Below are 12,240 nucleotides of genomic sequence, written 5' to 3'. Positions count from 1 at the left end.
AGCATTGCCCCGTAGAGGACTCAAATCCTTGGTTCTCCTTCTAATTGGCTAAATCTCCTGTAATGTGGTCGTGCCCCGACTGCTGTGCAAACACTTAGGCTCCACTGTATCTTTTGGCGAAAGTGTTTGCGCAGCAGTTGGTGCGCTACCCACTTCAGAGGGGAGGTATGGGTGCAGTGACATATTCCAACAGAGAATAACAGCCCAGTTTGGGTAATAAGTGTATATCACAGTAGGTCTGGCCATGAGGGGCAAAATATGATACATTTTTGCTATCCAGACTACCCCTTTAACTCCCCCTGTCCCTACCGAGATCACATGGCATAAGCCCCAATATTTCCTGTTGCCTTCTCAGTTATATGACCATATCATGTCTCATGATGTCTCACACTTGCACAAATAGTGCTCAGAAGTTCCATGAGGTTAAAAACAACCTTGATGACTTCTATGTTACTTTACAGAAACTTTTATTAAACCGTTATCTGCTTCCTTCGGGCACTTTCACTTCAGTTCCCCACATGCCCAGTAGATTGTAAAAATTTAAAGAGAAGGTTAGATTTATTAGTTGTGGAAAGGTTACAAAGTTCCTGGGCCTTTAAAAAGATGCATTCATTTTTGGTTTTTGCCATGACCTTTTCAGGGTGACTCTGTAGTTTCAGAATAATAGCCTGGTAGGTCTTCCCTTTCCATGATATTTGTTTCAAACTCTTCCCCCATTTTGTGTTTCATGTCTCATTAAAACAAACTACATTGTTGCCCTGGCTGTGCAAGATATTCTGCTACAACCTCCTGCTCTACCTCTATATCAGCGCCAGTTTGCCAAGGCAGTCGGCATCCAATGATGACATTAGGTCGGGTGGCATATTTAAAGGGGAATCATTGTGCCAGGTTTTGCCTGGCATTGGGGTAAATGTTCTTAGATGTGTTACTGTGTGTTTGCTATTGACTACTGTGTTCAATCCTGATCTTAACTTTTATTTTCCTAAACCACACTGTCTTGCCCTTGGCTTGCCTGTCTGGTACCTTTTAGTTCTAATTCTAGCTCTTTTCTATGTCACTGATTATGCTTCTGTCTTAGCCTTGTCACATTGGGACCTTTCTACTGGTGACAACTCATGGCTCTGTTCCTGACTATGGTATTGCTATGTTATTGCTGTTGCCACTAATCCATGACCCTTCTGGGACTGCAGCATGGGGATCTTCCTACAAAAAGGTTCACACTACTTGTGAGGATAAATGGCGAAAAACAAGAGATTCCTTAAAGGGGTTCTCCAGTGGAAAACAATTAATCACAATATTCTTAGTATTAGTAGACAATGGCCAGGGTAGATGACGAAAATAAATATGCAGATTTGGCTATGGTCATTTGTGAGAGGGAAGTCTGCTGGAGAATCGAAGCGGAGCTTCTACTGATAGAACCTGACTACAATCGAGTGTAGTCAGATACTTTTGTGCACCAATTAAAAGAAAAACATCAGTGAAGACTAAGGAGGCGAAAAAAAGGGAAAGTCATATGTTAAAAAGTGGCTTTTTGCCACTTGCTGGCTTTTACCAATTTGTATACTTGCGGCAGAAATATTTAATAAGACAACAATTCAGAACAACATCACAAATCTGAGCAGAAAATCAGTTCCAACTCGAAATGGAATAGTTGGAAGCCCACACTCAAAAATTCAACAAACTATTTAATAGGGAGGAATTGAGCTGAGAACATGACCAGTATCACATTATGAAACATATTTTCCACAAAACCTCATTTCCAATAAACAAACAAGCGAGGTATTCGAGCGCTGTTCTTTAAGAATTTTAATTACATAATAGGTCTCATGGGAATTTGTGTCCATCTCTCCTTTGAACATTTTTTTCCGAGGACGCAGGTGAAATTTCAGAGTAAACTTTGTAATGTGCTAGAAAATATGTATTTCGTGAGCCGTCTCCACACAGCTGTGTACAGTCAGAGTCCTCCTAGAAATTGTTAGGGGAATGCATGATTTTACTTCCACAGACCCATGCTCATGCAGAACGGTGATAAAACTAAACCAAACTAGCTTTCTGCCTTCACATGTCAATAACACACTTCACTTGTATACACACGGGTCATCAAATAGGACCAAGCCCAGGTAGATGGGGAATCCACATACCTGGTATTTGTACATACATTTCAGAGCCAACATGTTAAGCTCAGTTAATTACTATTGAGCCCTGAAATTCAGATGAAACGCGAGTCTGTAGCTCCATGTTAAAGCATGTATGTTATGGACTTCCCAACGTTTATGCATATTTGCTGTATGCATGAAATAAAAGAGTTAGTTGCTACTGTCAATCTACACTTAAGCCTATACCTTATGTTAAAGAGCAGTTCAAGGTGTACTTGGCATTATGAATTGTTGCCTCCATCTTTGGGCACAGACTTCTTATGACCTTGATTCTGGGAGAAGCTTTCTCTGGTGGTCAGTGTCCTCCTCTGCTAAGTAATGGCCCTTTTAGATGGGTTGAGGGGAGTCTGACAACAAGCGCTGATCTGTGCCCATCTACTGAGCCTTCCCAAGGCTGGGGCACACAAATGATCGCTGGATCGTTCACACAGCCCATTAAATTAATCACAGCAAATCTCCTCTGTTTACACAGGGCAATGTGTGGCCAATAGGAATAGTGGCCGCACAAAAGACACAATCAGCTGGTATATGAGCTGATAGCTGGCCCTTTTACATGGGTCAATTGAGCATTAGTGTTAAACATGTTTTTAAGAATTTTTGGTGAATTTGGAAATGTTTCTAATTCTCCCTCATACTATCTATATCTGAAACTAATCCTGAAATCTTGCAGTTTCCATTTTGGCCAGCAATCTCCTCCTTATCATCATAGATAGGAAAGGTGACACCAGTTTATAAATAAGACAGGATCTTCACAATAGCTGAAGCACAAGTTGCGTTCACACCACGATTTTGGCATTCAGCAGCAGGATCCAGCGGGAGAATTTAAAAACTGGTTGCCGCCCTATCCCAACTGGACCACTGCCTCACCCCATTCATTTCAATGAGCCGGATGGAGTCAGATAGTGATTAAGGCTCTAGACAGGTCACCGAGCATGCCCAGACACCTCTCCCATTCATGTCGATAGTACAGCAGCAAAGCATGTCTCTAAATGCTGTTAAAAGCAGCTCGGGCAATATGGCTGCCACTATAATAATGTGCTGCAAATTAATGAAATAAAACATTACAAATAAACAGATTAGAAACAAAAATATGTTTTAGTATCTGGCTCTGATTAGTATAAAAAAATCTAGGCGACACACTCTCTATAATCCACTCAGTCAGTCCTGGCAGTGGCGTATTGTGCACTCAGTCCATTCAGCTGTTGTTTAGGAAAACTAAGCTGTATATAATTTACTTATTGACTGTAATGCTGCGCCTTATGGCTAAAATCTAAAATGGATGAGAGCATTTTGTACTATGGTTTTAAGATGCGTCGACTTAAAGGGTTATTCCGGCCAAAGACATCTTATCCCAAGGATAGGGGATTAGATGTTTGCTAGCAGGGGGCCCACAGCTGGGACCCCCGTGATCTCCATGCAGCACTCACATTCTATGCAGGGATGCTGCTCCAGTCTCAGAAACCTCTGTGTTTCCGTGACTGGAGACACGACGTAACGCCACGCCTCTTCGTGATGTCACGCCACGCCACACTCCCTCCATCAGATTGGCTGGAATACCTCTTCAAAATTCCTTCTAATAGAATATATTTATAATTGCTAAAACATTAATTATGGTTTGTGATAGGTGACAAGTAACAAAAGACATTTGCCCTCATTTACTATTGCAAACCCGACATGTTTTGTCCGGTTGTGCGCCAGATTCTGTCGCATTGCGCCAGAAATTCTGTCTGCGCCAGAATTTGCACCAGAATTGAAAAAACCCTGACTAACTCTTAATTTTGCTAGGAAAACCCCAAAAGGGTGTGGCCACGTGGGAAATGGGCATGGTCTCCGAAAAGGGGCGTGTTCTTAAAAATTTTCACAAAAACCCAACATATTTACTAGGGTTTCCACATAAAATGTGGTGGATTTGAGCTGAGGGAAACCCGACCGATCAGAGCATGTGTAAAAAAAAAAGCAAAGTGTAGGGAAAGTGGAAAATGTAGGGAAACCTTAGTAAATACCATGGAAAATAAATTGTAGGGAATTAAAACCCACAAAGAAACCTACACAACACTCTTAGTAAATAAGGGCCATTGTGCGCAACGCTTGTCTCGAAGTTCACATTTTTGAAATTTCAGTATTAGTAGCGTGATTGAAGTGATTGAGAGGTCCATGAGATCTTCACTCAGGGACCATAGTTTGTGTTTTTCATCCTTAAGGAAATGAACCCTAATTTAGGAACCTTTCAATCAGTTCAGGTTTGCGCTGTCAGTCTGTAGAAGGCCCTGACCTAATGACTACAATGGGATTGTATTCCCATCCCCACAGTTTAGTGGCGGCTTTTGAGATACAATTTTTGTGCAAGTTTTTGTGTGCCAAAATGTCTGCAAATTGCAACACTTTACAGCACTGATTTCTAACCAGTGTGCTTGAAGCTGCTGTAAAACTAAAACTCCCAGCATGCCCGGACAGCCTTTGGCTGTCCGGGCATGCTGGGCGTTTTAGTTTTACAAAAGCTGGAGAGACACCAGTTGGGAAACACTGCTCTACAAGAAGAAACTCGAACAACCTAAAAATTGCATTTTTTTTCACCCGTTCCTGTTATTTTTTCTTAAAGGGGTACTCCGATGGAAAACTATTTTTTTTTCAAATCAACTGGTGCCAGAAAGTTAAACAGATTTGTAAATTACTTCTATAATAAAAACCTTAACCCTTCCAGTACTTATCAGCTGCTGTATGCTCCACAGAAAATTATGTAGTTCTTTACAGTGTGACCACAGTGCAATCTGCTGACACCTCTGTCCATGTCAGGAACTGTCCAGAGCAGGAGAGGTTTGCTATGGGGATTTGATTGTACTCTGGACAGTCCCGGACATGGACAAAGGTGGCAACAGAGAACATTGTGGACAGACTAAAAAGAACTACACAACTTCCTGTGGAGAATACGGCAGCTGATAAGTACTGGAAGTATTAACCTGTTAAGGACAAGGACGTACCTGTACACCCTGAGTCTGTTCCCTTTCTATTACGCGGGGCCACAGCAGGTCGGGCCCGGTCTCTAACAACGGATGGGACCCATGGCTAATAGCGCACAGCACTGATCGCGGTGCCGCGCGCTATTAACCCTTTAGACGCGGCGTTCAAAGTTGATCGCCGTGTCTAAAGTGAAACTAAACTACCCCTGGCTAGCTCAGTGGGCTGTTTGGGACCGCCGCGGTGAAATCGCGGTGTCCCAAACAGCTGTAGGACACGAGGAGGGTTCCCCTACCTGCCTCTTGGTGTCCGATCACCGAATTACTGCTCAGTGCCTGAGATCCAGGCATGAGCAGTCAAGCGGCAGAATCATCGGTCAATGGTTTCCTATGAGAAACCATTGATCAATGTAAAAGATCAGTGTGCACAGTGTTATAGTCCCCTATGGGAGCTATAACATTGCAAAAAAAAAAATCATTTAACCCCTTCCCTAATAAAAGTTTGAATCACCTCCCTTTTCCTATTTAAAAAAAAAAAAAAAAACTGTGTAAATATAAATAAACATATGTGGTATCGCCACATGCGGAAATGTCCGAATTATAAAAATATATTGTTAATTAAACCGCACGGTCAATGGCGTACGCGCAAAAAAATTCCAAAGTCCAAAATAACGTATTTTTGGTCACTTTTGAGATCATGAAAAAATAAATAAAAAGCTGTAAAAATTGTACCACTAAAAACTTCAGATGACGTCGCAAAAAATGAACCCTCATACCGCCCCGTATGCGGAAAAATAAAAAAGTTATAGGGGTCAGAAGATGACAATTTTTTTCCAATTTAAAGTTTAACTGTTTTGAGTAGAGAAATAAACAACAACAAAAAGAATCAATATAGCAAAGAGAGCGACATCTCAATTCAAATAATAACAGAACCATAATCACCAGGTCGGCCTTTAGGAACAGCAAGCCGAATATAGTATCACATGAAGTAGGATATTGGTGCTATCAACAAATGTGTCAGTACTGTAAAAATGACAGAGGAGTAAGCACCTGTCATTAGAAAAGACAGAGAAGTGAAAGGGTGGACTCAACCACTACCTGGCACAACAATAGAACGGTAAGAAAAGAGAGAACCTAAGAAAGGAAAAGTAGGTAGATGACAGGGGGAGTATTAGAAACCACAACACTAAACAACAGAGGGCAAAGACACAACAGGGAGAAAGGGGGGAGAACAGTTAGGATGCCACGGGGTTCCCAGAGGCCAGGAGAGTGCAGTATTCTGGAGTAGTTTGGAAAGATAGCCAGTCAAACCAGGTCTTGTTATAGCGTTCACCCTCTGCAGGGGACAAAGCTATCAATTCCTCCATACGTTGTAGATGATTAACTTCCCCCACCCATTCACTGATCGTGGGAGCGTCAGTCAATCGCCATTTACGAGGAATGACTGATTTTGCAGCCTGCAGAAGATAGCACAAGAGAGACTTCTTATAAGAAGAAGAGGACATCAAACATGAACAACAAGGACGCTTCAGGGGAATCCGGTATGGAGACACCGGTGACCTTGCGGGCAGTGTTGTGTACCGCCTCCCAGAAAGGGCGCAGGGAAGGACAACCCCACCAAATATGGGATAAGGTGCCAATCGCACTATCACAACGCCAACATGACTCAGAAACTGAGGGATACCAACTGTGCAGCATCTCCGGGGTGCGGTACCAGCGTGATAGAATTTTATAATTAGTCTCTTGGGCCTTGTTAGCAAGGACAGATTTATGTGTGAGAAGAAAACATTTCTTCCACTGTGCTGGGGTAAATTGTTTATTGAGTTCTATCTCCCAAGCGGAGCAAAATGAGGGTAAGGAAGAGGAATAGCGGGTTAGTAATAACTGGTAAAGAAGACCAATGGTATGAGGAGGGACAGGAGGAGTGAGGCACAAGGTTTCGAAAGGAGTGAGGTCCCGATGTAGGCGGGTAGAACGAGAAACAGAGGAGTAGAAATGTTTCAACTGCATATACTTAAATATGTTACAGGGCCTAGAAGACTCGGCAGGGCAGAGGTCAAGGAGAGGTAGCACTCAGAAGATGACAATTTTAAACGTATACATTTTCCTGCATGTAGTTATGATTTTTTTCCAGAAGTACGACAAAATCAACGTAGAAACAGAAGCCCCCAAAATTTACAAAATGGTGTTTTTCCTTCTATTTTCTCCCACAATGATTTTTTTTTCTGATTCGTTGTAGATTTTTGGGTAAAATGACTGATGTCATTACAAAGTAGAATTGGTGGCGCAAAAAATAAGCCATCATATGGATTTTTAGGTGCAAAATTGAAAGAGTTATCATTTTTTAAAGGTCATGAGAAAAAAATGAAAGTGAAAAAACCCTGGTCCTTAAGGGGTTAAAGGGGTACTCCGGTGGAAAACTTTATTTTTTTTTTAAATCAACTGGTGCCAGAAAGTTAAACAGATTTGTAAATAACTTCTATTAAAAATCTTAATCCTTCCAGTACTTATTAGCTACTGAATACTACAGAGGAAATTATTTTCTTTTTGGAACACAGAGCTCTCTGCTGACATCATGACCACAGTGCTCTCTGCTGACATCTCTGTCCATTTTAACCCCTTAACGACCACAGACGTAAATGTATGTCCTGGCTTGGCGGTACTTCGCGCACCAGGACGTACATTTAGGCCCTATGTATGACCGCGAGCATCGGAGCGGTGCTCGTGTCATACACAGCTGGGGACCCGCCGGTAATGGCTGACATCCACGATCGCGCGGATGTCCGCTATTAACCCCTCAGATGCCGTGATCAGTACCGATCACGGCATCTGTGGCAATCCGCACGTTAAAATAGATGATCGGATCGACCGTAGTGCTGCCGCAGCAATCCGATCATCTGTAATGGCGGACAGAGGTCCCCTCACCGGCCTCCGTCCGTCTCCCGGCGTCTCCTGCTCTGGTCTGAGATCGAGCAGACCAGAGCAGGAGATAATATAATACTGATCAGTGCTATGTTCTATGCATAGCACTGAACAGTATTAGCAATCAAATGATTGCTATAGATAGTCCCCTATGGGGACATAAAAAGTGTTTAAAAAAAAAGTTGAAAAATGTAAAAAATAAAAAGTAAAAAAAAAGTGAAAAATACCCTCCCCCAATAAAAATGGAAATAGTCAATTTTTCCTATTTTACCCCCAAAAAGCGTAATTTTTTTAATAAACATATTTGGTATTGCCGCGTGTGTAAATGTCCGATCTATCAAAATATAATGTTAATGATTCCGTTCGGTGTACGGCGTAAACGTAAAAAATTTTCAAAAAAGCCCAAAAATGCTGCTTTTTTGTCACATTTTATTCCCAAAAAAATTTATAACAAATTATCTAAAAGTTTTATATATGTGGTATCGATAAAAAGTACAGATGACGGTGCAAAAAATGAGCCCTCATACCACCCTATATACGGAAAAATGAAAAAGTTATAGATGATCAAAATAGGGCAAGTTTAGATTACTGATTTTGTACAAAAAGTTTTAGATTTTATTTTTTAGCGGTACAAAAATATAAAAGTATCTAGTCATGGGTATCATTTTTATCATATTGACCCACAGAATAAAGAACAAATGTCATTTCTACTTTAAAGTGTATAGTGTGAAAACGAAACCCTCCAAAATGTGCAAAATTGTGGTTTTCATTTAAATTTCCTCCCTAAAAAATATTTTTTTTTTTGTTTCGCCGTACATATTATGGTAAAATTTGAGGTTTCATTACAAAGTACAATTGGTCATGCAAAAAACAAGCCCTTTTATGGGTCTGTAGATGGAAATATAAAAGAGTTACGGATTTTAGAAGGCGAGGAGGAAAAAACGAAAACGCAAAAATAAAATTGGCCTGGTCCTTGTGGTGAAAATGAGCTTGGTCCTTAAAGGGGTATTCCAGGCCAAAACTTTTTTTATATATCAACTGGCTCAGGAAAGTTAAACAGATTTGTAAATTACTTCTATTAAAAAATCTTAATCCTTCCAATAGTTATTAGCTTCTGAAGTTGAGTTGTTGTTTTCTGTCTAACTGCTCTCTAATGACTCATGTCCCGGGAGCTGTGCAGTTCCTATGGGAATATTCTCCCATCATGCACAGCTCCTGGGACGTGACATCATCATTGAGCAGTTAGACAGAAAACTTCAGAAGCTAATAACTATTGGAAGGATTAAGATTTTTTAATAGAAGTAATTTACAAATCTATATTTGCTTTTAATTCCTATATTTGCTTTTAATTCCTACTGAAGAAAGGGTCGTGCGCTACCTGCAATAGAACCCTGAAACGCGTCTAGGACATTCATATAATATCGCACTCATATACAAAGTGTGAATCTGGCACCAGTACCTGGAAAAGACTGAGACCGGTATAACTTCAGCTCTAAATCCGTTCCGGACTTTCTCTATGCTTGCCACGATCTGAGCCGAAATCCTGCTGTGAGAGCTCCATTTGCTCACCCGCCCAGGACTCCATCATCACACCACGAGGGACGCCATACCATCCAGCGGTACCCCCTTCGTTAACAGCAGTGCAGAGGTCAGGGGAGACGCTCTGCCAAGTGCACCCACAAAGGCATCCACTTTGCCAGCAGAGATACCTTCTGCCAACGCCTCCGTACGAGGCATATCATAGAGGACATCGTACGCAGAGTCCCACAGGAGCGGGTGAGCTATACTACCAGCAGCAATATCTGTTTGAGCTTAATTAAGTAACTTTATTAACCAGCTATAAGTTACAACAGCAATGAAATATTATTTGCTACAATATCATTTGTAAAGACTGTAACATCGCTCAGCAAAGGACTTGAAATAATTGTTACAGACTATTAACAATCAGACCGGAATTTTTTCAATTAGACCTCACCTAATAAGGTCACCAGAGTGCTGGACATTATTTTACATATTTTTTCACCATTTTTGATCTTTATATATATAGGGGGGGTGTCACCACTTGGGCCCAGTGGTTTTCTTCATCCTGTTATATTTTATGGCAGAGGATATATAGTGCAATATACAATTTTATATATACAATTTTATATATGTATTGAATAAAAATTGTTAACTAAAGCATCCTATGACATTTTATTCAAACATCATTATGTACCTTTTGGGGTAGAATCCTTGAGGATTGGTTATACATTTTGTATATTATTTTTTCATAATTCCAGCCGTTGGGTTTCGGCATATAACCAATTATATCCTCGGATTGTGTTTTTGTGAGCTGAACACATTTCTATATTTTTACTAATTTACAAATCTGTTTAACTTTCTGGAGCCAGTTGATATATATATATATATATATATATATATATATATATATATATATATATATTCGGGTTGAAGAGCAGCACTCCCAAGCCAACTGTGCGTGGGTGCAGTCAGTCTCTGTCCAAAGGGCAATAGAAACAAAAATGGGAGCGCAGCACTCCAAATAAATGTGCAAAAGAATTTATTCCAAGATAAAAACAGGCAACGTTTCTGTGGCCTCACACCACCATTTTCAAGCCATGCTTGAAAATGGTGGTGTGAGGCCACAGAAACATTGCCTGTTTTTATCTTGGAATAAATTCTTTTGCACATTTATTTGGAGTGCTGTGGTCGCCATTTTTGTTTCTATATATATATATATATATATATCTATATATATATAGATATATATATCTATATATAGATATATATATATAGATATATATATATATATATATATATAGATAGATAGATATATAAAGGTTTTGCCTGGAATACCCCTTTAAGAGGTTAAGAACTGTCCAGAGTAAGAGAAAATCCCCATAGAGAATATTTGCTGCTCTGGACAGTTCCTAAAATGGACAGAGATGTCAGCAGAGAGCACTGTGCTCGGGATGTCAGCAGAGAGCACTGTTCCAAAAAGAAAATAATTTCCTCTGTAGTATTCAGCAGCTAATAAGTACTGGAAGGATTCAAACTTTTTTATAGAAGTAATTTATAAATCTGTTTAACTTTCTAGCACCAGTTGATTTAAAAAAAAAAAGTTTTCCACTGGAGTACCCCTTTAAGATTTTTATATAGAAGTAATTTACAAATCAAGTCCACCAGTTGATTTGAAAAAATGTGTTATCCACCGTAGTAGCCCTTTTAGACCCTACACAAAAATGCAGTACCCCCTCCACAAATCCTAAAGGAGTTGTCTAGAAGGTACTTTATAAAGAAAGAAAAAAACTGTCAAAACGTATTTGTTCTCCTACCACTACCGGTAAAACGAAGCTCCGCTGCCTAGCATTTGGGGCTTTTGGGTTTAGGGACAGGATGTCATGTACCTGCTCAGCCAATCAGTAGCTGAAACAAGCCACTGCTGCTGCTCCTTATTGACTGAGCAAGTGTGTTGCTGCATGTTTAAACCCGATTGGAGCGGTGTATGCTGCTTTTTTATTGGTGTGCCACAATCTTCTTGAGATATGCTGCATTTAAGGGGTATTCCCTGAATTTTTTTATTTGACTGTGCTAGAGGGCTGTAAAGTTAGTGTAGTTTATATTATAGTGTCTGTACTAGTGTTTGATGGCTGGTCTCGCAATTCTTATGTGATCTTTGAGTGTCATATCGAGTTTTCCCAGATTGCAGTGCTGACTGAGACATTACATCACCAGTTTACAGTACATCACCAGTCAGGAGTTTAAAGGGAGCATGAATGCTTCAATGGGTCACACGAACGCTGGGTGGGGGGGGGGGGGGCAACATTCTTTACAAGGCTGCTGGTAATTGTCCCAGGTGTGCTTCAATGGGTGGGGTGGGTAATGTGTGGGAGGGAGAAAAGGGACATCACAGTCAAAAAAAAAAAAAAAGGAATCCTGGGACTTGAAGTTGGACACAGGGAACTTCCTGAGTTTGGGCTCCTGCCAGGCCAGGAGGAGACCAAACTAACTGTTTGATTTGCGGCAGAGAACAGAAAAGAGCCACCTAGTGGCTGTTTTTTAATCACATTAAAAACATATAAAGGTTGAGAATTTTAACTGCAAGTAAATAGCAAAGTGTATTATAATTACATAAGGAACAATATATTTGTTTAGTTTGGTGTTTAGTCGGGTATTCGTTCAGAGTTTCATCATATACACTCATGTCC

General features: G+C 40.4%; 1 protein-coding gene across 9 annotated transcripts in view; it reads left to right on the top strand.

The window, feature by feature from the left end:
• BMP4 (bone morphogenetic protein 4) overlaps positions 1 to 12,240 on the top strand; it is a 449,922-nt gene that overhangs the window by 238,761 nt on the left and 198,921 nt on the right. The gene's annotated exons all lie outside the window — the stretch shown is intronic.

The sequence above is a fragment of the Hyla sarda genome, chromosome 11, assembly GCF_029499605.1.
Source record: "Hyla sarda isolate aHylSar1 chromosome 11, aHylSar1.hap1, whole genome shotgun sequence".
NCBI lineage: Eukaryota > Metazoa > Chordata > Amphibia > Anura > Hylidae > Hyla > Hyla sarda.
This window is presented reverse-complemented; position numbering and strand designations above follow the sequence as displayed.